This window comes from Bos javanicus, chromosome 3 (assembly GCF_032452875.1).
Source record: "Bos javanicus breed banteng chromosome 3, ARS-OSU_banteng_1.0, whole genome shotgun sequence".
In the NCBI taxonomy this organism is placed as follows: Eukaryota; Metazoa; Chordata; class Mammalia; order Artiodactyla; family Bovidae; genus Bos; species Bos javanicus.
In genome coordinates this window covers 56,200,145-56,221,177 of record NC_083870.1, presented here as the reverse complement: position 1 = coordinate 56,221,177, position 21,033 = coordinate 56,200,145, and the positions used below count along the sequence as shown (strand labels likewise).

Sequence of the window (21,033 nt, the reverse complement as noted above, 5' to 3'; positions counted from 1 at the left end):
AGCAATAGCACTAGAAAAATAGTCATTCATTTAATCATCATTCTTTCAACAAGTATTTTTCAAACACCTACTATTTGCCAGGGTGTAGCCTGGGTGCAAGTGGCACCTTGTCTTTTAGAAGAGAAAATTCTCTTTTAGAAGAGAAAAGTCACGTAACTTATTCTGATACCTCCTATACCCAGGAGGATTTACCTCCAACTTTCCTCCCTACCCTTCATGTCCACCCCCCAACCCCGATTACCTCCCATAGCTAATAAAATGGGCCCAGCAACATGGGGGGAGGCAGTTCTGATCTCATGCAAGCAGGTCACAGACATATTCCACTTATTTTCCCTCAGTCCTAGGCTTGAAGGACCCTCTGGGGATAATGGCTCAGTGCTAGGGAAAGCATGGGGGCTGCATGAAGCAAATCTCAGAGGGAGGGACTGCAGATTGGAGACATTTTATTGTTTTCTCCTTTCTTACTTTGAAAACTTGCCAAAAAGAGAGATCTATTTGAGTGGTTTGCAAAATCCATCTTAAGGTCAACCCTAATTAACTTGAGATCTGGCAGCTGTATGGTTTTCCGTGTTGTTACACAGCTGCCAAAGGCAACTGAGGTGCCCACCTTCAATGGCAGCGGTGAGTCTTGGACTGCCTGCCTGGCTCCTGCAGCCTCCCAGACCAACTTGGCCTCCATGACATGTAGAATAGGTTCGTGCCAAAGAGAAAATCTGTGCTATACTTGGGTTGAAGTAGACTGATGCAGGAGTTTAGAATTTCATATTTTGGTAAAGTTTAGGAGAACATGGACACCAATTGTGTCACATAGTAGGTACTCAAGCAGTCTTCTATTTCTCTACTCTAAGAGGCATGTGGAACAGAGCCATCACTAGCCATAACCAGCCTCGACCAGACAAATCCCAGTTAATTCGACCCTCAAAAGCTAAACAAATTCTGGCTTTAATCTACTGAGATGTGGAGTGGATTGTTATGTGGTAGCTGTATGACAGTAGTTAACTGATACATCATTGGTTTAGAAGACAGGAGTTGGAGATTGCTTTATTTTAAAAGAGGAGTTCATTAGTGAAATTTGCAAATATATTTACTTCCCCATATTTGGTGAAACTTCAGATACACTTTTATCTGAGTAAAATTTTGAGAGGAGAAGGAAGAAGTTTTGCTAAAATTATCTTTTTAGTTCAAATGACAATTTTAATGGTATTCGAAGCATTTTAAATTGCTGGATTATGAATGTTTGAAAACTTGCCATTAGGTCTGAGTATTCTAGCTTTAATTTTAGATTTGGGAATTTTAAGCAGGGAGGGACTTAATATATGTAGGTCCAAATCTGATTATAGAGTATGTCTGCATATTGCTTAATATCATTTTCTTTTTGTAAAACCTACATATTTTAGTAGGAGTTTTAGTCAGATTAATGAGGCTTTCAAAATACTGTGTCAAAAGATGGCCCTTGATGGGTCAACAGTAACCTCTGTTTACAAGGTCAGATACATATCTTAGAAAGAAGGACTTTGAAAGAAACCAATCACTCCCAAGCCAACACAATCACTTCTTAAATAAATCAGTATTCAAGTCTATCTATAAAACAGAAGCCATGTTCTTCTGGGCATTAGGACCAATACTAGCTGGTAAGCTTCTTCAGGGCAGGGACCGGAACAAATATTCACAACACCCGCCATACGACTGCTTGGGGAGCTGAAGATGAATGCTACCATCAAAGAAAGGCAAGTTGAAACTTTACTACGTAGGATCCAGACCAAATGTTGCTCCACCAGAAAGAATGCATTTCTTTCTCATCTGAGTTCCCCTGGGACCTGTCAGGTCTGTTTCCATGTCTGGCACTGCCACTTGGCTGTCAGCCCCTCAAAGACATGCGCCACATTGTACTTCTGTTACATCCCCTATACCTAGCAAGATACCTTATATACCCTGTGAGCTTAATAAGCTCTTGTTAGATAAATGAATGCTAGTACTGCCCCAGTTTATAAATGAGGAAGCTGAAAATCAGAAAGATTAACTGATTTTCTAGAAATCATACAGCTAGGCGGAGCTTGGTGGGCTGCCGTCTACGGGGTCACACAGAGTCGGACACGACTGAAGCGACTTAGCAGCAGCAGACAAAGTTGGGAAATAGATTTGAATGTAGCTCCAGGTGAATCCAGTCTATTTCTACTATATTATGCTTGAATCAGGGTTCTGGTGGCAATAAACAAATAGTATGGGTTTAGTACCTACTAACAGATACCAAAAATATGTTCCTTACCTTTTTCATGCCGTGCTCTAGGACCAGGGATCCCTCTATTGGAGATTTCTTTCTTTTCAGGTGAATTATTTTTCCTTAGAAGTTATCAACTTACTGCTCATTGAGGAAGTTAGAAAACAAACAAAATATCCTAGCAGAGTAATGGCTCGTTTATGACATTAAATATCAATTGGAGTATTGTTCAGTCATAAACAATTATGTATATAGGAAGAGCTTAAAATAACATGGAAATGCATTCAACAGCGATGTTGGGGTTTGGGGAATGCAGCATCTAATTTCTTTTTTAATGTATGCAATATTTTTGCAGTAGTATCACAATGCTTCCGAAATTAAATATATATATATATATATATATATATATATATATAAAGAGAGAGAGAGAGAGAGAAGAATGGAGGGAAAGATTAGAAGCAAGTTGGAAATATTTGCCTTTAGACAATAATAACAAGGATGATTTTTGTCATCTTTCTACTTTCCTGAAATTTTCAAGTTTCAAAAAATGAGCATGTCTTATTTTTATACCTGAAAGGCTTTCACAGTAGCCCCCATAATGCCTTTTCTGCTTCCCAATCTGCCTTTGGTAGATGGACCACTGTAACCATTTTGTCCAACTTTGTCAATGCTTCCACTCTTTTCTTATGGTATCTAAACCCCTCTATTGAACTTAATGGTTTCCATATTTATCTCTTCTGTTACCTGATTGTGAGTTCATTAAGGCCAGGAATTGTCTGATTCCTCTGCATTTTTCCAGTACCCAACTAGAACATAGTCCAAAGTAGTACGCTCATAAATTTTTGTTGAATGAATGCTATTTCTCATGACTAAATTCATAATTGGCACCTTGACCTCCATGAAAAGGCAGAACAGGAAAATGTGTATGTTTATATGTGTGTATTTCAACAGAGTCAGAGCTTGCAAACACTGTACTACATGTTTTCACGTCTTCCTTCAATTTTGCACATTCACGAATTAGAAAATAAAACTAAAAATGCAGTTGAGTTTTTTTTTCTTCCACATTGCCTTTTCTGAATAATGATGACTAGTGCTCAATATGCATGTTTGTCTAACATGAAGTCTGTAAATTCTCTGAATACAGGCAAAATGTATGGAAATTATATCAAATCTAATTTAAGTGTGTTTTCTTAAAATTAGAATGTATAATATTTACTTTCATGAGCAGAACAAATAATACAATTAGTGTTTATTCTTTGACTGCTCTTTTCCTAAACAGCTCAGTTAAAACATGCAGGCAACACAAAAACACAGAGCTTCCCAGTCAATGTTCCAAGTTTCATATGTTAAACAAAGACAGGCCAACCTTAAACCTTTTGATAAATACGATGCTTGTGGTAACTGCAGCATTCACTTCGTATCCCATTTCTCCAAGGTCCTGTCAGCCAGATGTCACTTGCAATGCAAACACTAGAAAAATATGAAATAATAATTTCATACATCATCTATGTGTGCATGAGCCGGTCAAACATTCAATACAAATTCAAACTGCTACTACACACAAAGCAAATATCATCCAAATAATATTTAAAATGATTGAAAGGCTTTTGATTTGGAAGTGTATTCTCTTAAGCTAAGTGGTCCCCAAGACCATCTAGAAAATTCAATTGTTTCATTTTTAAAATGTTTTCTGCCCAAAATTATATCAAACCCTAATGTCTCAATAGAAACACATGGGATTGGATTGCTGACTGGGCGCCTGATGTCAAAGAAAAATCTAATTTCACAATGGCATTTCCTCATACTGTCTCACCAAAACACAAAATTTATAAAATTTTAATGGATAATTTTCAGAAGCAGAATGTTAACCATTGGAAAAATATGAAAGGAAAGTTAGCATTGTAGCGCAAGAGAGGCAAAGTGAAGGAAGGAATTGACTATAAATACAGATATACAATGCTGTATAAAAAGCACCCTTAAAAGCTTTTTCTTATCAAAACCAGAACTTCAACTTTAAAACTGTCCTTACTATCAAGACATAAGCCTTTTCTGTGTCTGTTTCTAAGTTTCTCTTCCCAAATCTTTTCTATTTTGTAAAATGACATAGGAAAAAGAATCATACCGTAAACTATAGTATTAGATATTCATTTGCACTGTGTTGATTTCTATTTTTGATGTTAGCTGTAAAAACAGGCATGTCTACCCTCAGCTTCAATTAGAGATAAGAGAGTATGGTATTAGATTCAGCCCCATTTCTTTTCACCAAGGCCCTGAACATCATCTCTTTCTGCTTGCTGTTTAGTTGAATTTCCCTGCCTGCCTGCAGGGGAAAAGGTCCCATTCCCTTTGTTTTAAGGAGGGAACTCGATGCTATACAAAAAGCATGGTTCAGAGTAGATAGCTCTTCATCCTGACTGTGTGACCTTCAGCATGTCCCTTACCATCTTTGAGTCTCAGTGTTCTTATCTGTAAGGAAGAGAGAGCAATTCCTACCTCATTGTTTTCTTGTGATGTATAGGAATAAAACTTTAAAAATATCCGATGCAGTGCTTGAGGAAGAACTCAGATATTATCCTATGATGATTCTACTTTGTGCTTCTAATACTTGCTTTCTTGGGTTCTGCCTTTCCTAAACAAATCTCTTTTGGCCATCTTCACACAAGTTGGCAGAATGGGCAGGTTTCACATAAAGTGCTGAGGGAGGAAGGGGTAGCCTTCATTGGGCAACTTTGCCAGAGTGACCCTGGTATCAGTGAGGTGGGCAATGTGATAGCCAAGCCACTAGCAACTCTGAAAGTCTCTGTGTAACCTGGAGCCATGGACTTGAGGCATTGGTGACAGCACAAAGTGGCAGCTGCTAATCTCTTACAGGAATCTTGCTCCTTGGGGACACTAAGGATGGTCATCCATTTTCCTCAGGACCCCACCTCCATACCACCAAGGCTCTCTAAAGTGGACCTCAGGATTTTTAAAGCGGAGTCAACTACAACACTGATGTTCCTGCTTAAAACACCTAAAATTGACTAGAAATATATTTAGCATTTCCCCTCTCTCTCAAATCCCTCTCCTTATCTCCCATTCATCTTCTCCACTACATTATATTTTCCTATGAGAGCCGGTCCTGGTTCTTAAAGTATCCTCATATGCATCTTTTCTTGTCTCCAGCCCTAGCACAAGGCTTTGGATTGGGTAGATCATTAATAAATATCTAGTATTTAATATTGAAGTTAGCTCTTTCTCTTGAGGCAGCTTATTTGACTGAATAAAATTGACTCTATTTATTAGCCTAGATGAGGAGACTGTATGGTATAGTTGCTGACACTATGGGGTTTAAAATCAAACAGAAACGGTTATCCCAACTCCTCTACCTTTACTTACCATTGTGGGCAATTTAAAAAAAATGTCTCTGACTCTTAGTTTCCTTAATTGTAAAATGGGAATAATAATTGTTTCTTCTTAGGATTCTTCCAAATAGCATTGCCAGATAAAATACAGGCGGAGGTAGTGAATTAGTCACTAAGCTGTGTCCTACTCTTTGCGATCCCATGGTCAGTAGCCTGCCAGGCTCCTCTGTCCGTGTTATTTCCCAGGCAAGAATAATGGAGTAGGTTGCCATTTCCTTCTCTAGATAAAATACAACCCCCTCCTTAAATATGAATTTCAAGAAGAAAACAACATTTTTAAGTATAAGTATATCCCAAATACTGTATGAGACATATTTATACTGCAAAGAATGTGTTACTTATCTGAAATTCAAATGTAACTAGATGTTAACTAGATTTTAATTTGCTAACTACGGCAACCCTAATTATAAAGACTAAATGAAACAATACATTTAAAAATGAAGTTACTAGCTTGGTGCCCATTGGCTAGTAGGTGCTTATTAAGTTTTAGCTCATTATCTTCTACCTCATGGGGCTATTGTGCAATTAAATGCCTGGTGCATAGTACCAGTTCAATAAATCTGAGTGTGCTTTTCTTCTCAAGGCTCAACCCCAAAGAATATGCTTTATGCCTTCAACAGAGGAGAGACCTCATCGACTTGCAACATTTGTCTCCAGGTGGCTTGCCTGCTTCTTTCTCCTTCCCAGGGCATGTTAGCTTCATGGAGTCCAGATGGTTTGACATGGCCCTGGTGAAAGGGCGAAACTGAAGGGACCAAGTTGTTGATAGAGTTCCCCCTCAATTTAAGGCAACTTGATCTCTGGAAATCTGAATATACTGTGGAAATAGATGTTAGAAATTCTTTAATTTGTGAGCCCTCTGAAGTGCTCCAAAACAAAATTGTAAAGAAGAGTTTGATTTACAAAAACACAGAAATAAGATAACCTGTTCAGCAAAAAATCTGCTGCCTAAAATGTGCTATAAAGGCGTCGCTAACAGCTCTATAAAACTCTGCCTTGCTTCCACAGGCACCCCTCACCCTGCAAGACAGCTCTTCCGGACACTGTTATTTATCAGGACAGAAAAGCTTTCTTCTGCGACTGTTGCCAAATGCCCTCCTGGGGCGGCTAGGCATGAACTTGGCTATCCGCAAAAGATATGGGCCAGGGTTTTAAGGACACTTTTTGTTTTCTTTACAAGTTCAGTGTTGTTCCTCTCTGAGAAGCCAGAGATAGTGCATAGGATATGATTCAATGGAAAGTCTTTGTATGAGAAAATGGCTCTTTCAATGTGGTCTATCTGAGGATCAGCACATTTGGAGTCTGTCCGACCCATGGTCCCAGACCTACAGCTGGTTCTGCCGGACCAGAGAGAAGCTGCCAGCATCCAGGGAGAAACTCCCTTTTGCCCCAGTTTTTTCCCATGTCTGGAAAATAGTTGGGGCCTAAAACTTTTGAATATTTCTAGATTACACATCAAATTATTCCATGGGAATCGAGTCCTTGGCTGACAGCAGAAAGCAGGTACTGTCCACTTCCTTCAACTCAAATTCTCATGTAAACAGGCGGCCACCGTGGTACTCAGCACCAGCTGCAGCTTCTGGGTGGTCCTGTAGGAAGTTCCAAGCAGATTGCAGTGGAGTCTCCTAGGCTGGTGGTCACAAAGCTCGAGTAAGCATCTGTGGGAGAGAGCACGCTCTCCAAACTCCAGTCTCGGGTGGAAATATCAAAGTAAAATCTAACTTCCCAGAGAAGGTCTGTGCTTCAAAATTAAAAAACAAAGCTGAACCAGAGAGAAACATAGAGGCAAACAGTGAGTGGATTTTTCTGGCAAGCAATAATCAATATAAAAATTTGGGTGTTCTGCCCTCCTTTTCTCTTGGGCATATGGAAGCAGGGTCTTCTTAAGTACATGCTAATTGATCAGTGTGATGGCACGCTAAGGTACAGTGTCCTGAGACTTTCCACACCTTTCCTTAGGAAGATAAACGGGGGATTGCTGGGGTGGAATCCCACCTCCACCACTTATTAGCTGTTTAACAAGTTACTTAACCTTTCTGTGTTGTTGTGAGAATATAAATGCATCAATACGCACAAAGGTTTAGAACACTGCCTGGCTATAGTAAGCCTTAAAGAAGTATTAACTGTTTTCAACATAATTAAAACAACATTAGTAGCCATGCTCTGTGTGTGTATAGTGTTTTATAGTTAAAAAGTACTTCCTCCTCTCTTTTGGTGGATCTGTAGTGGAGCTGAAGTGGAGTGAGACTGAGAAATCTCCATTTTTTTTTTTTTTTGCATTGAGAGAAGGGAGAAATAGAAGTAATCAGATGGCTCACTGGGATTGTTCCAGGTAGAAAGGGTGGTACATGTGACTTAGAGCTAGAAGAGGCACGTTCCATAGTTGCTGGGTTGGAACTGAGAACCCACAGTAACCCGGGGGCATGCACAGTCAGTGAATAGAAATGAATGGAAATTAAAATAAATGTTTATAAAGAAATTACAAAGAAAAATCAGAAGTTTAAATGTGATTTTGGAGACAACTAAGGTCATGGGTGATGATTTAACATTTTGAGAAGAACCTAAGTTGACTTGCTCTATACCTTACTCCAGATCTGTTACAGATGAAGCTTTAAGGGTTGAATGTATAAAAAAATTTAAAGAGCATAGAGTAACCAGAAGAGAAAATTTAAAATGAAAAAATATTTTGGGTGGGTTTAATTTTCTAAGCTTTGAATCAATAGATCAAATATTTTTGAGTGTTCACACTTTCCTTATGGTATTTATGGACCAAATCGGATAAATCAATTTTAGGGCATAAAAGTAGCCCTTCCAATAGAAGTTTGTTGTTTTCTAAGTTTCATCTTGCCATCAAGACCCTCAGGCAGGGGATGTATAGTCTGTGGTACCCAGTAAAAAATGAAAATATGGAGGCCTTTGTTCAAAAAACAGGAAGAAGTATAAAATTGTATTTCTTCTGTGGTATCTCCTTTGAATTGTCATATTTTAAATTTTCTATTAATGTAATTCAAGTAAACAAAAATTAAGATTTTTTATTATTAGCATGAATTTTATTTACTGTTCATCATTATATTGGCAATGCCAGTTTTAAATGTAAATACAAAAGTATTTATATTATGTGCAGAATTACTGAAATTGCATAAGTTTTATTTCATAGTTTGTACATGCATATGTATTTTGCTACCAAAGATTGGAAATGGTACACAACACTAACTCAACTGTTTTTATCACATTTATTTACACATACACATTCACCAACATGGTGCTTTCAATTTACTGATGAAAAGGTAAGGAAGAGGGGAAAACAAGGACTCTGGATTGCCCTACCACTTCCTTTACTTCTGCGTCGTCATTTTCAGCTTAAGTGATTGGCTAACACATGGACATAACATGAGTAAGAAGGATATGATATGATTGATTGCTTGCATTTCTTAGAACACCATGCCTTCTTTATGTGTTCTATGTTTGAAGCAAATTCTGGTGGAATGAAACCTAGCCTCCGGGACATATCAGCGTCCCCTCTCCTTTGCTTATACTCATGGATATAGCATTTTGACCTTGTACTTGCTTTGAGTCTTCCACAGTAACTCCCCCATATTGTAGGTCCACCACAATTGTACACACATCTGGGGCATTGTGAATTCCAAGTGTGAATGGGGCAGCAAGGACAGATAGAAATGCATATTGTATATGTATATTCCCTGTTCATGTGCCTGCTCCATTCTACCTTAGAGTGTCACCCACGGAACACATTCAAAGATTTAATTACTAAGAATTTTAAGATAGTGACAGCCCAGTATCATTAGTCCCATGAGACTGCGCAGGTCACACACCAGTGAAGTAGGCCACATCTTTAAGCAAAGTTCTCCTTCATCTCAGTTTCAGTTACTGTACTGTCTTTGGAGCACCCTCAGCGTAATATAGTTCAAACAAGTCTTGTATAGTGGTTTCTATCATTTAAGCCTGTAGTGGTCTCTTTTAGACTCATCATAAGCTCTTGGAAAGGAAGAACTGTATTTTATAAGAATTTGCATCTTCAGCAGAATGCTGTGTATATGGGAGGTGTTGTTGTGAATATTGATGGAGGTGAGCACCCCACACAATGTGACTCACCAAATCCTTGAAACCAGAGTTAGTAATGCTTCTTACTCTATTCCTACTTGCTAAATCCTTTATGTCAAACTAACAAAAAAGTGAGGTACTCTGGCTCCTACTTTTGATGTTCCTTTTTAACCTGTCACATCTTGAGGAATCACCAAAAGTTTACCTTTGTAGTATGGGTGAACTTTCTGGTTCTTTCCTAGTCTGTGGCTACAGTGTGCAGGTCCCCATACTATCTCAGTCCAAAAATTGTAGGGTGCTTCTACCACCTCCAAGTCTAATCCCTCTGAAGACACAGTGTATGCAACCACTGCTAGGATATTGGACAATCAAATCTTTGTGTATGCATAAGACACAAATCCTACACATACAAATATTGAACCCTCAGGGGGAAAATGAAATGACACAATGACTTTAAAATATACAGACACGAGCCAGTTCACCATGGTGAAAAAAGACACTCCAAATTGAGGCCAAAATGTGTGACACATTACTCACCTTTACCCCCTTAAACCCAGGGACTGCAGCAAGCCCTATACTAACCGAGTAAGATGATACCGTAAAAAGATTCTGGGTGTATAGGTTAACTATATCTCTAGTATCAAATCATTTCCAAGAGTGGCCTCAAAAGGGGAGAGTCTGAAAGATTTGCATTTTGTGTTAAAGGACCTAGAATCTATCTAGTAATAAGGGTAAAAGCCAGAGAAGCCAAAATGCCTACCTAGACCAAGGGGATGAACACAGGGTCAGACAGAGGAAATCAGAGAGAACTATGGTCCAGATATTTTCTAGACTGCAGAAGACAGCAAATGGAATGACATAGAGCAGATGATTTAGAATGACTTTTGGTGAGTAAGTGGTTCAGTGAATTTAAAGACATTGACTCTGGTCTAGACACATGGCCAAGGATATGTCAATATGATCACTGTCCTTCTTGCTGGATAGCACAGCTCGTGGGATAAACAGGATTTACAGAATGAAGAAAAAACTCAGGAAATGCTATCCTTGTACTCACCATGAGGATCAGAGGAAGAAATCCAAGGCAACTAAGCAAAATAATAAGAGTAAATTTGGAAAAAATAAGAAAACCACGAGGGAAGGAAGGAACAAAGGGAGGAGGAGAAAGAAAGAAAATGATGGCTCAGCTGGTAAAAAATCCACCTGCAATGTGGGAAACATGGGTTTGATCCCTGGGTTGGGAAGATGCCATGGAGAAGGGAACGACTACCACTCCAGTATGGGTTCCTCATCTGTGGATTCAAACAGCTGAAAATATATGGGAGAAACATTCCAGAAAGCTCTCAATAACAAAACCTGAATTTGCTACACTGGCAATTATGTACATAACATTTACACTGTATTAGGTATGTAGAGATGATTTAAAGTAAACAAGAGGGTGTGTGCGGGCTATATGGAAATGCTACGTCATTTTATATTCATATAAGGGACTTCAACTACCGCAGATTTGGTATGCACGGGAGTCCTAGAACCCGTCCCCTGTGAATATGGAAGGAAGACCGCATGTTCGTGAAAGTCCCCAGCCTTGCACAAGGCCTGACACATGGAAGCAATTTCAAGTCAGTGAAAGATTAGAGAAATTAGAAAGGAACAAAATAAACTATGATTTAGTTTCGATTAGTGCAATTTTTCTCTTCAATCTCTGCCCGCTAAAAATGTCAAAATTTACCCCATGATGAGAAACTCAAAAGACAAACAATTGAAATCAGTTGATACCTTTCCTAAGGGTACTCATCTTCGAAGTGGGAAGAAGAGAATGAAGGAAAGATGGAAAATGAAAGAGAAGAGAATGGATGGCTCACTCATCGATTCCAATCAAAAACAGCTTGAGTTGCTCCGAGGGTAGCCTCTGAGGCGTGGTTGCCAAACAAAACATGGAGAAGTGGACCTGCTGTGATCCACAGAGACTCAGAGACGCTGAACGGCCACCTCACAAAGCTAAGAAAGATCTTCTTAGGAAAGCATCTCTGAGGGGCCATGGTTTCTGTGTTCATCAAAAATCCCCGAAAACCTAAGAATTGGGAGGTAGTCAGAATTGATTTAATCCTTTTTACTATAAATCTCATTTCTGCAAATGATTAACAGAGGCAGAGACATAAATGGTAAAGTCTCGATCAGGGAAAATGCTGTCAGCGTATCATCTAGATAGATTAGAAAATGAGCGCTCAGGTTTCTGTGAAGGAAGACTAATGACATTAAGTCAAGATGAAATAGAAGGGAGCATTGCACAGGCTCCGAAATCATAAACCATGAGCTCACCCTGACAGAGGACCCTCAGCAACTTTCTGAACTGGAAAATTATCAGGAGTTTGGGCTCAGAGTAGGTTCTTAGGCCTCATTTAGAGTCCCTGGTTTGTTTGGGTTTGTTCTGCATGGCCTCGCCAAGGTTCTGACAATTGTATGAAAGTAAGATCCTTCTGCCTACAGCTTTCAGTGCAATTGATCGCACACTCCGAAACAAGAAAAGGAGGGTTTGGCTCACTACAATAAATAAACATTTAAGAAACTTCCATACTGTGCAACCATCTGATTTTCGAAGTGTCACAATTCTGCTGCCTTTCAGAAAGAGGGCTGTTACCCTGAAATCAGTGGTGGCTGAGACCAACATCCTTTGTTTAAGTTAAGATCAAATAGTGAAGCAAGTATATAAATTCCTGCCAAATAAAGCTAAACCAGGCCTTCTGCTCTGTTTAGTAGTGGGAACAAGCCTGTGCGTCTGCTTCACATGTGGTATATCACTTGATTACTTTAAGTGTGTCTCCCCTGAAACACACACACACACACACACACGCTTCCCCTTTTTAAAATAAGCCAGTAGAATAACTTCAAGTGTAAATAGTTTCCTACAATTTCCCTGTGATTTGATAGAGTAAATCTTTTGTGTTCTATTGCAGTGTCTTTAAGTTGATCCATCCTTTTTCAGTGACACATGATGATTAACTGTAAATTGCTCCCATCATCTTAAAAACTAAGAGTCCTTGCAAACTCACTGTGAGCGAGTCTTTCATACTTAGGCAGGGAGAACTGGCGTCCCTGACATTTGCTGTCCTGTGGCTAGGCCAGGAATGATTTCCAAGCCTCATAACGCACCACTGATTTTTAGAAAAGATAGTCCTATTAATCTAATATTCAAGGTAAAATCTTTATCCAGTTTCAGAGTTGGAATGGTTATGTGAAAAATAATTCCCATTCTCTAATCCCAAACCCCTTATTATGGCTATACCATCAGCAGATAAAAATACACTGTTCCTTACCTCAAATTTCTAAAATATGCAATAGCTAGATGGATAGTTAGGTGGGTAGATACTTACTGTTCAATTCTAATGTTTCTGACTTAAAATTTTAAGGTCATTGTCTCCTTTCTGACACCTTTTATTACATCAATATCCCATTATATCATTATAGACTCATGAAGCAATGTACTTTTACATTTTGCAGGATAATGACTCTTTTGTATTTCAGTTTTTATCATAATATAAATCTTGAATTTCAATTTGCATATCTTTTGTTTAGAAAAAGAGACCCCTATTTAAGACTTTGTCATTTTAATACATAAGCTTAAAGTGGCTTTTTTTTTTTAAGAAATGCACCGAAATATTCCAATTTATTCTTCAACTGAATAACTGAATCTGATTCAACTTCTCCTGCCGCATCAAGAAGTTAACAAATGTCCTGAACAATACATTTCCAACAATGATGGCTCCACCGCTTAGTCCTCTGTGCCAGTAGGTTTTTTGCCGTTATAAGACCAATCAAATTGGTAATGGTGTCTTGGACTGTACATCAGGCTAATTTTACACACACAGGTGTGAACACATGCATCTTTATGTATGTGTATGTATATGTATATATTACTAATTTATTTATTTCATGTGAAGATATGAAGAGCACATTATGTATGTGTGTGTGATCACTCAGTTGTGTCTGAGTCTTTGCAACCCCAATGATTGTAGCCTGCCAGGCTCCTCTGTTCATGGAATTCTCCAGGCAAGAATTCTAGAGTGGGTTGCCGTTTCCTACCCCAGGGGATATTCCTGACCCAGGGATCAAACCCACATCTCTGGCGTCTCGTGCATTGGCAGGCAGATTCTTTCACCACCCATGCAGCCTGGGAAGCCCAGCACTATGTCTATATACAAATGTGTGTATATGTATATATGTTTGTTTATTTTTTTCACATAAAGAGTACACTGTCTGCTCATCAACTTTTTACTTCTATCACTTTGTTTCTTCCCTTTGTTAAACCATCTCTTTAAGAAACCTGAGAAATTTGTCACTGTGACAGAACTTGGGTAGATTTGAAAAAGCCTTTAAGAGACAGGTGGAGAAAGCAATGGCACCCCACTCCAGTACTCTTGCCTGGAAAATCCCATGGATGGAGGAGCCTGGTGGGCTGCAGTCCATGGGGTCGCTAAGAGTCAGACACGACTGAGCAACTTCACTTTCACTTTTCACTTTCATGCACTGGAGAAGGAAATGGTAACCCACTCCAGTGTTCTTGCCTGGAGAATCCCAGGGACGGGGAGCCTGGTGGGCTGCCGTCTATGGAGTCACTCAGAGTCAGACATGACTGAAGCAACTTAGCAGCAGCAGCAGCAGCTTAAGAGACAGGGTATGAGCAGCATCCTGTGGCCTCTGCACAGCAGGAAGGAAGCAGGCAGAGTGCTGAAGTATCTAGCATCCCTCATGCCTAATGCAGTGCTTAGCACACAGTAAATGCATACCAAATAGTTGTTGAATAAATGAATGGATGAAATGAACCAGAACTTTTTCCCACTCTTATCAAATTAGTGAACTACCTCAGTAGCTCTCCCTCTCAGAGACTGACAGACCCTTTACAGTTCCTTTGTCCTGCCCGGCCCACAGCCTTACTCAGTTGACTTTATTCCACTCTTGTGCATTCATTCCATTCTACAAGGGTTTGGTGAGGTCAAGGGTTAAGGCTGTTGCAAAAAAGCTACCTTTCTGCAATAAAACAAACCCACCATCTTAAAAGTAAGTGTAACCTTGTACTTACAAATGTCCTGACGACACACCTGAACCCATTGCTTAGGTTAAATGAGAGTGAATGAAATGTGGAGCTCCCAACCAGCACTGGGAGGCCACAGAAAAATGGAGTTGAAATCCTGGTTCTTCCATTCACTGTCTTCCTTTCTGCAAGTGATTTCATTCTCTAAGCCTCAATTTCCTCATTTGTAAAGTGGGAGTAATAATACCTGCCTTACAGGACTGCTGTGAAGACTAAATGTGACAATACGCATGAAACAGTTTATGTAGCCCATACTACGTTTGCAGCATGTGTTTACTTCCACTGCCAGCCCTTCTTTCCCTCTCTCCTTCCCTCATGCAATTATTTCAAATTATTTCTCTTTCTTCCTGGAGAGAATGGGACATTCAAATATGTCTTCAGACTTGGCCAGAATGAGGTAGATGAGCCCATGGGAAGTGGACCAAAACAGCCAGAGCAGAAAAACCAATCTCATGCCCTGAGGGCTTTGTCTCCTCTGAGCCCTTCAGCTCTCCCTGACCTTCCCCTTGGACTAGGACATGTGCCCCAGGCGCTCCAAGAAGCCCACATTTGGCCAACCTGGCTGACAGTGACTCTGCGGGGAGCTTTGCAAGCCCCGTAAACATAGGCAATTAAACCCCTAAAAGCTCTTAGGCTTATTGCCCAGTAAATTCACAATGAATAGTAACCTTAATAAATGTTATAAATCTCACCTCAGAGCCAACAGGAAATTCAAACTTTTGCATGTGTGGGAGGCAAAATGCTGCTGAAACAAAAGGGAGGTGTGTGGACAAGGAGAACATTGTGCTCGGCCTCCTTACCTCTGGCAGCACCAGAGCGCCATGGGCCTGGGAAAGGCCCTTAATTGTACTTTGTGAGGCAGTTCTCTGGACTTCTGTCTCCTCTGGTCCTTCACTTGCCTTAACTCTTTCTTGTCCCAGTGGCCCAAGAGGTCATCCATCCATAGACATCTCCTACGGATTGAAATAAATAATGGAAATAAGGAACAGGGACAAATTACGGACAAGTTGCCTTTTTAAGTCAATGTTTCAGTCAGAAACAATTTTAAAAACTTAATGAAACTCTAAAACTGAAACTTAAACTCAGTGCTATAAAAAAGGGGAATATTGAAGAAGAGAAACCACTGGATATTTTGATCCACACCCTCACTCACAAAAGGGTGTTAGTTTTAATAAACAGTCACAATTTGGGGCTGTTATGAACCATAAGGCACACTCCTGGCCGTGTTTCCAATTTCCTCTCTTGCCTTTACTGCTGTTATATTAAGGTCTGTGGTGAGGCAAATCTTTATTAAAAAAAGGTGAGGAGAGCAATATTCCAGATTAGATTATTTCACCTGTTCTAACTGTGCACCAGCCAATCGGAGATCTTCAGTGTGGGTTTAAATGCAGCAGCCCTCTCACCTCTGGGGTTGACAGAGGGGGAGTTTCAGCCGGTGGTTACAAAGTGAATGCAGATTAGGTCGTTTTAATTACTGACTTTAACTGAATATGGAATACATTTTCCAGTCACAGAGAGGGGCAAATAAATGCATCTGGAGCCTCCTCCATCATGGAGATAATTACACGGGGACTGAAAAACATCTCGGGAGTGATGAGCGATGTGGTAGAACAGTCTTCGGAGAAGGTGTCTTTCCTTGAAGGATGGGTTAACGTGGAGGGGACATTGAGTGACTTCATAAGGAAATAAAAAATTTTCTCTTTGAAGACCCAATTCATGCAGGACTCTCTTGGAGAAAAATGAGGGGAAATGCTCAGCATGTTGGAAATTACCTAGAACACAGTCCTCAAATAGCAAAAATCCCATTAAAGCATATGCTTCTTTGATTCTCCTGGAGGTTTCTTTAAGACGATAGACTTTCTCAAAATGAATCGTCGGGGACTTCCAAATCCTTTAATTGTTTCTGAAATTTCTCTAATTGTGGGAGTTGCCAAAAAGTACTTTTATGTATTGAATGAATGGCTTCTATTCCCCAGTGTTAACACAGTTTCTTTATATCCTTTCCTTCTCTTCTTTTCATTTTAGTAGGTATAGGACAGTTCTATTCCAAGCCAATACATACATGGGATTTTATTGAATAGTGTTATTAAGGCGTGGGATAAGCTGCTTAACCGATGGCATAGCCAATTTCACGTCATAATAAACTATGTTGTTACACCATCTTACAGAATTTATTTTGGAAACACAGGTTTTAAAATTCTTAACATAAGCATCCTTCTTATATCTACCCACATTCAAATACAGAGGGCTTGCTCCTGTGAGCAGTCCTACCCTATAGAAAGATAATGTACATTGTAAATGTGAGTAATATAAAATTTTCTTGCATAAATAATTTAAAATTTTCTGATAGTCATATTAGAAAAAACATAAACGAAACAGGTGAAATTAACTCAGTATGTTATTTAGTCCCACATTTCCACAATATTATTATTTTCACATATAAGCAGTATGAAACCTTTATTAACAAGACATTTTACATTCTTTTTGATAACTAAGTCTTCAGAACCTATTTTCTTGAAGACATTTTGCATCTTACATTTACAGCACATCTCAAATCAGATCAGCCACATTTCAAATGCTCAATAGCCACTGCGGCTACCAAATTAGTCAGTGCAACTGTAGACTCAAAAATCTCTAATGCTTTAAGGAGTTTATCTGATTCCATCCTCCCTTCCAGTCCCTTTGGTGTATATTGCTACCATTTTCTTACCAACTACATCTGCTTTAAAACCTTACATGTCCTGTGAGTTCTGAGTAAACCCAGGTCCTATCATATAACAACAGACCCTTGTAGTTTCCAGGGGGGGTGAACTTGATACTTCCCAATGTTTATTCTGAGAACATAAATCCTCATCTTTTAAGATGCCTGTTTCCTTCATGTGTGTTCATAGGAGTACCAGTCCCTATACGCCAATCACCACAGAGAAGAGAGACTCCAGTTTGGAATCAAAAGAAAGCCATCCACATTCTACAGGTGGGGTTTTATTAAGGCGGAACACCATCCCCACCTCCCTTGTCTGCTCCTTTAGGGCAGTCTCAAACCCACAGCTCCCTCTACATTGAATCCATTTTACCCTTTACCTTGTCCTTCTGCTATATATTCAATCTGACGGGCTGTCACCACAAGTAATTTAACACTGTCTTCACCTTGAGATAATCAAGAACTCAGGGGGTAGTTTTTAAGTACAAACTTAGATATATATATATATATATATACAAAAACATATGTTTCTTTCTTTCTCTCACCCCTAATCACAAAGAAGACATAAAAAGTACCTTCATAGTTGTTTCCCGAAAAAAGATTTTTATTAGTCCACTAATGGATCTTTAAAGCTTGGGCGGTGGAGGCCATCGGCAGGGAGGGCCACAGCCAGGCTGGGTTGATCCTCGGACCTGGATGAGCTTCCAAGGGCCTCCGGGTGGGTCAGGAATCTGGCTGGAGCTTGTGCCCAGCACGAGGTGTGGGGGCTTCCCCTGTGCCCCCACCCTATGACTTGTGCAGAGGGATGGCCTGCTGTGCACCGCAGGTTAGAGTGGGGTTGGTGCCCCAAGGTGTCCTGGAGGGTGCCTCAGCCCGAGGGCGAGGCAGGAGCCAGGGTGGAAAGCAACTCCGAGGGGGCCTCCCTGGACCAGGTGCCTTGAAGCTGGAAAAGGAGAAAATGGAGCGGATCCTGAGGAGTCCCAGAACATCAAAGCTCTTCAGAAAGACCTGGAACAATTTGCCAAACTCCTAAAGCAGAAGAGGGTCACCCTGGGATATACCCAGACCAATGTGGGGCTCACCTGGGCTCACTTTTTGGAAAGGTGTTCAGCCAAAGGTCTACCTGTCAATTTGAGGCTTTGCAACTCAGTTTCAAAGAACACGTGTAAGCTGTGGCCTCTGCTGCAGAAGTGGGTGGAGGAAAACTGACAACAAGGAAATCTGCAGGAGATATGCAAGGCAGAGGCCCTAGTGCACACCCAGAAGAGAAAGTGGACTAGTATGGAGAATCGAGTGAGAGGCAGCCTGGAGAGCATGTTCCTGCAGTGCCCGAAGCCCACTCTGCAGCACATCAGCCACTTCGCCCAGCAGCTTGGGCTAGAGAAGGACGTGGTTCCGGTGTCGTCTGCAACCATTGCCAGAAGGGCAAACAATCAAGCAGCAACTATTTCCAACCAGAGGATTTTGAGGCTGCTGGGTCTGCCTTCTCAGGGGTATCCGCATCCGTTCCTCTGACGCCAGGGCCCCATTTTGGTACCCCAGGCAATTGGAGCCCTCATGTCAGTATGCTGTACCCCTACATCCCAGTCCCCGAGGGTGAGGCCTTTCCCTCGGTGTCTGTCACCACCCTGAGCTCTCCTGTGCATTCAAACCGAGGTGCCCACTCTCCCCGGGAATGGGGTGTGGGGGGAGAGGAAGGGAGAGCTACGGAGAGAACCCTGGGGTTTGTACCAGGGCTTTAGGATTAAGTTCTTCATTCACTAAGAAAGGAATTGGGAATACAAAGGGTGTGGGGGCAGGGAGTTTGGAGAAACTGGTTGGAGGGAAGGTGAAGTAGGATGATGTTCTTAACTTTAATCCCCACATCACTCCTCACTTTGTTCTTATATGAAGGCCTGGGACCTAAAAACAAAACAAAGCTTCCTTCAGTGTTAATGAATGTGTCCTGCCACTTTTTTTTTTTTAATTAATTAATTTATTTGGCTGTGTCAGGTCTTGGCTATGGCACCCGGACTTTCTCCAGGGCATGTGGGATCCTAGTTCCCGGACAAGGAATCGAATCCATGTGCCTTGCATTGGAAAGCAGATCCTTAACCACTGGACCACCAGGGATGTCCCATCCTACCACATCCTTACCAGAAGTAAGGAACCCGAACAATCCAGAGGAGGAATGCTGAGGTGGAGGACCTATCAGCCTGTGAGTATGAGGATTTGGGGGCACTTAAAAAATACAAAACCCAAACAAAACAAAAAAAACAAAACAAAAAAAACTTACATTCAAAAATATTCTGTCATGATATCAACATATGCCTGTAGTCTTGCTACTTCAGAAGCCCATTTATCTAAACAAGGCCTTTTGATGTCACCCGTCTTGAAGTATTTGATCTGGTCAGCAAAAGACTTCAGAATACTGGCTGTTTGTGAAAGAAAGTTCAAGTGAACAAACAGCCAAAATAACTAAAGCAGAGACTGAAAAATCCGGTTTAGGGGAAAAAGAATTCAAAAGCTTTGAGTGCCATATATATACACACACACATATATATTAAATGTTATCCAACATTTTTTCAGTTATATAATAATTGATCATTGTTCTTAATTAAATAGTTAGGCTATTTTTTTTGTTATAGAGAAAACATCAAATATGGGGGTTCATTTTTAGTACATTCTTCCTGGGTCTCAATCACTCACTTCTGTTACAGGTCATTATAACCAATACAGCTATTATACAAGATGTCCACACCCAGTTGCAAGTATTTAAATGTACAGGCACTGTGTCAATTAGAAAAGGAAAAAGAAAGAAAAGAGATGAAAAGAAAATCCTAGCACGACAAATGCAAACCCATAAAGCAGCAGCAAGTGCCACAAAAGCAGTCTCCAACCTCCTCTCTTGCCAAGACTGCCGCTGTGTTCTGAGCTGGGTAAATAATGCCAGGTCCAGATAATGTGTCTTTGTTCAGACCAGACTCCAGGGGCTCTCCAGGTGAGTAGAAAACTCCTGATGCTGAGACTGGGTAGCCTCCGACCCTGTGTGATCCTGTCCTGCCTGATCAACCATAATGCAAATGTCCTGAGGCTCTTTGAAGACAGTGAATCTGAAAAGATTTACGCTTGTCTGAAAGTGTATTTTTGAGGTTTTAAAAAAAATCTTCCAAACATTAGCCAAAGGAATTGTACATGTGAGAAAAAATCAAGGTTTACAAAAGCTAAGTTACTTGTTTAAGATCATGTAACTAGTTGCTAGAATTAGGGCTAGAAATTGTAGGGAAACTGAAATAGGAAAAGAAATCAAAGTATACCACATGAGAACCAGCTTGTGGTTCTTCTATTTTCTTTTATGATTTAGATCACGTGGGGCCTTCATTATGTAATGAAAGTAAACTGCTTATTGATGACTATTAAATAGCTGTGTGGCTGGGAGTGGTTAGATTTTTCTGGGAGAAAGCTAGATCACAAGTTTAAGTGTGAACCCTACCTTTTCTTGTCAGGTTAAACATCATGAGAACAGAAAATTCTCCTCTAGTGCTGAACCCTAGTTCCCAGCGCAGTGCCTCATCCATTATAG

The 21,033-nt window shown here is 40.3% G+C and overlaps 1 pseudogene; it reads left to right on the top strand.

Annotated features, from left to right (window-relative positions):
* Nucleotides 1-557: 557 nt before the first annotated feature.
* Nucleotides 558-19,213, top strand: LOC133245192 (POU domain, class 5, transcription factor 1-like; annotated as a pseudogene).
* The last annotated feature ends 1,820 nt before the right edge of the window (nucleotides 19,214-21,033 follow it).